The sequence below is a fragment of the Mus caroli genome, chromosome 2 (genome assembly GCF_900094665.2).
Source record: "Mus caroli chromosome 2, CAROLI_EIJ_v1.1, whole genome shotgun sequence".
In the NCBI taxonomy this organism is placed as follows: Eukaryota; Metazoa; Chordata; class Mammalia; order Rodentia; family Muridae; genus Mus; species Mus caroli.
In genome coordinates, this window is record NC_034571.1 from 19,019,731 (window position 1) to 19,024,730 (window position 5,000).

The following is a 5,000-nucleotide window of genomic DNA, read 5'->3' on the forward strand; positions in this document are numbered from 1 at the left end:
AAAGCAGGACGTGGTGGCAAACGTCTTTGGGAAGCAGAGGCTATGGATCTACATGAGTTTAAAGCCAGCCTGAAGAAGAAGAGGAGGAGGAGGAGGAAGAGGGAGAAGATTGGCTGCACATCTTGGATCCCAGCACTCAGGAGGCTGACAATGAGCTGAAAAACAGTCCGGGTTATAAAGGGAAATGATGTCTAAAACAGAGAATTAAGGAGTGACTAAAATTTTAAATAGACAAATTTTAGAGCTGGCAATATGGCTCAACTGAGAAAGGTGCTTTCTCAGTTCAAACCCCAGAGCCTATATGGTGGAAGGCCAGAACAGACACAGTGTTTCCTCTGACTGCCACACTACTCCATGGCAAAAGCCTAGCCAAAAGTTGCTCTGTGTGTGTGTGTGTGTGTGTGTGTGTGTGTGTGTGTGTCTGTGTGTGTGTGTCTGTCTGTGTGTCTGTCTGTGTGTCTGTGTGTCTCTATGTGTGTGTGTAAATTTTTAAATAAATAATTTCAGTTCTTTCCTCTTCTACTTTCTTTTCTCATTTACTCTCTTTTACATATGTCTTCCTATTTTTTTAAGTAATGTGCATATTTTTGTCTTGCATTGTACAAAATTGTTTTGTTCTTATTTCTTATCACTTGCTCTGCAAATGTCTCAAAGGGTCTTTGACAGTATTTCAAGCTGTCATATCACCAGAACTATTAAATTATTTTGAAATAATAGGCTATGAAAAGAGTTGCCTAAATTTAAATATTATTTACAGACCTGTATTTTCAGTCCTCTCTGGGACTCACTGAGAATGACAATTATTGAAGTAACAACAGTACTCAGCCAAATTTTGGAAATTGTTATCAACACATTAAGCAAAATGAGAGGCTGGTAAAATTAAAAAAAAAAAAAAACAGGATGGGAAACCGTACCTGTAAGATAAGCCTATAGCTGTCAGATGTTTGAGTGAGTACGTGTATATGTATATGTGGATATGGGTATGCATACATGTGTGTATATGTGTGTGTATGGAAGCCCAGAAGTACCCTTTGCAATCAGTCTATGACTTATTTTTTGAGACTGAGTTTATCGCTGAACTTGTTTATCAATTCTACTGGCAGAGCTCCAGGGATTTTTCACACATATACCAGTGGCTGTATATCACTGCACCTCCCTTTTACATGAATGCTGGAATCCAAATTCATCTCAGGCTCATATGGCAGGGGCTCCACCCACTAAGCCATCTCCCCAAACACTAGTTGTATTTTTCTATTAGTATACAAAGCAACAAGTCTCCTTAAGGTTTTTTTATGCACCTGTAATTTGAGTTGACCCTCCAAGCACACATTCCCTGCTGCCTGATCTCAGCCCTTATTTTGCTCAATCCTTTCCTCCTCCAGTAGCCCTTCCTTCAGGTTCATATCACCTGTTCTACAAGCTACCCCCCAATGCTCAAAGCCTCCTTCATTCCCTCTATCATGGGTTCTTTCCAGTTTCCTGGTCTCTGTAAACACTCCCACATAAACACATATATAAAAATTAGAGCCGGGCAGTGGTGGCACACGCCTTTAATCCCAGCACTTGGTAGGCAGAGGCAGGTGGATTTCTGAGTTCGAGGCCAGCCTGGTCTACAGAGTAAGCTCCAAGACAGCCAGGGTTACACAGAGAAACACTGTCTCAAAGAAAAAAATAGAAGCTAGGAGGCTAGAGATATGTCCATCAGTTAAAAACTCTTGCTGCTCTTATGGAAGACCTGAATTCTTTTTTTTTCCTCCAAATCATAATTCTTTAATTACCAAGACCAAAGAGTCAAATGGGTAAAATGCCAGATGAAGAATACAAACATTCTCCTGTAAAAATAGTCAGTGACTTCAAAATGATACAAATAAGCAAATGCATGAAGTAAGGAAATCAGTTCAAGATCTAGAGACTTAGCAGGAAATACAGACTGGAGCAGGAAGGGTAAATGAATATATAGAGACAGTCAGTAACAAGCATCAGCAAGAAACTTTACCAAGAAGAAGAGAGAGAAATCAAAGTTGGAGGACATGATCAAAGAAATACAATACCCAGAATTAATATAGGATAAATAAACACACAAATGAGTAAAATCCAAGAATTCTGAGATGCAATCAAGAGACCAAGTCAAAAACTCCATGGGGAAACTGAAGAAAAACTTAGGTATAGAAAACCTATTTAATGAAATTATAGCTGAAAAATTTGCAAATTTATAGAAAGAAATATACATCTAAGCATGAGAAGACACTTAAAGTCCTAAATAGATTTTTGCAGAGAAGAAATTTCCCTAGTGCATCATAGTCATGATGCAAAATATGCAAAACAAAGAAAACACTATTAATAGCTATATAAGAAAGCACCAACTCAGAAAGGCAAACACATAAGAATAATATTATACTTACTTTTCAACAGAAACCCTAACAGCCAGGAAAGCATAGAATGATGAATTTCAAGCCTTGAAAGTGAGTAACTGGGAAGACCTGAGTTCTGATCTCAGAACCACAGATGGTTCACAGCCATCTATAACTATAGCTTTCAAGGCATTTAGTGTCTCTTTTGACCTCCTCAGTTACCAGAGTGAAGGCAAACACTCATATGCATAAAATAAATCTTTTTTTAAGTATTAAAAAATTAGAACCAGGACAGGGCATGCTGATGTATGGTTTTAATCCCAGCACTGAGGACGAAGGAGCAAGTAGATCCTTGAGAGTTCAAGCTCAGCCAGGTCTACATAGAGTCCTAGGACAGCCAGGGCAACCTAGTAAGATTCTGTAAATAAATAAATGATAGTTTAAAATAATGGGAAAGATACCAAATCAAGATGAGCAACTAACCACACAGAAACACAAAAAAATCAAGGTTCTGTGGTTCTTCAAAAAGACAATAACTTCTCAACTATGGAATACAGTAATACTAAAATAGGTAAACTACCAGCAATAAACCGTCAAAGTTTATTAGTAGAATGATCAATGAATGAGAAAATCAGCAATGTGAATGAATGCTAGTAAAGAAATTGAGATTTAAATGAAAAAAGTAAAAATGTTACAAATGGCCGGGCGTTGGTGGCACACGCTTTTAATCCCAGCACTCGGGAGGCAGAGGCAGGTAGATTTCTGAGTTCGAGGCCAGCCTGGTCTACAGAGTGAGTTCCAGGACAGCCAGGGCTNAAAAGTTACAAATGAAAAGCTCAATAGACTGCAGGGAGAAAAAAGAATGCTAGAAATGAAGGAGAAGGCCAACAAACTACTAAATACATTCAAATATTAATAGGGAGAAAAATGAGCATGGCTACAACAACCGAGAATTCTGGAACACAATCAAGAGAATTCATAGGATAAGAGGAAGCTTTGAGATTTCGTGCCAAAGGTATACAGCTAATGTAGTCAATGATATTTTAGTTGAAAATCCCCCCAAATCTAGGGAAAGGAATGAACACATAAACAAACACACACAGACACACACACACACAAACTCTTCACAATATATTATAAACAAGCTGTCAAAACACAAAGCAAACAATCCAAAAAGCTGTAACAGAAAAACATCAACTCACAATCACCAGGCTAACAACAGAGACAAGCACTGCAGACTAACAACCGATTTGTCATTAACAACCTGAAGGACAGAAAAGGATGAAAGGTTGTATTTCAAGTCGGGAAAGTGAATGGTTGCCAACGAAGATTGCTACACCCAACAAAGCTGTTTTGTAAAATTGATAGGTAAATTAGGGCATTCAGGAGACGTTCAAACAAAAGCCGTTCATAGTCACCAAGCACACACTGTATGTAGGAGACACTTAAAGAAAACTACACACAGAGGAGGCAGAAAGAGCCTCATGCACAGGAACACAGGAACAGACAAATTTCTTGAGAGGAGTAAAACAAAGGACAGCTGTGAAGGGATCCCTGTCCAGAAGAGAAAACCTTCCAATTCTATTAAGAAATAAAGAAAATAACGACAATTCAACCCACCAGATAAACTAATATTAAAATTACAAAAATGAATAAGCAACTCTTAGCAATAATTTTCAGTATAAAGGTCTCAAGTCAAGTCACAAAAAAACCCAAAAAACATATGGACTGGCTGGCAGAATCTGAACAGAGGTCCAGAGACTGGGGAGATGGCTCAGCAGTTAAGAGCACTTGCTGCAGTATTCAATTCCCAGCACCCACACAGCATCTCACAACGGTCTGTAATTCCTGTTCAAGGGCATCCATTGCCCTCTTCTGATGGTACTTAATGATACTATGTGTACACATATATGTAGGTAAAACAGTATATATATGTAAACCACCCATACACATCTTTTAAAAAGTTAAATGAAACAAATTAAACTAGATCCAAGTGTAAGTAGAACCGACATGGTGGAAAGAAAGAGCCAATGTAACACACCTGAAATTTATCTTCTGACCTACACACAGAGACACACACACAGACACACACATACACAAACCACCATCACCACCACAACCACTACCAAGAACAACAAACAAATGTTAAAATAATAAAAAAATGATAAATGCAAAAGTTCTGAATTCATTATAAAAGGAATATTTTGTAGCAAGGGATCTATCTATAGATTTCATAAAATCTCCATCAAAATTCTAATATTGTCTTAACTACTTTTCTTGGTGCTGTGACAAAAGCAATTAAGGAAGGACTTCTTTTGCCTCACAGTTCATCTTGGAGAGGAAATCACAAAGGCAAGAGCTTAAGGCAGTTGGTCACACCATATCCATAGTCAAGAACCAGAAAGTAATGAATTAGCACTTTCTCCATTTGATAGAGTCCATAATCTCTCCTGAGAGACTGGTCTTGCCTACAGTTAATGTGAATCTCCCTACACTGATTTCTGTAATCAGAAATTGACCATAGATATTCACCAAAGTTCATCTTTTTTATTATACTTATTTTTAATTATTACATATCTATGTGAATGTGAGTTTGTACATATAAGTGCTAGAGGACGTTAGAAGAGAGCATTAAATCCCCTGAGCTGA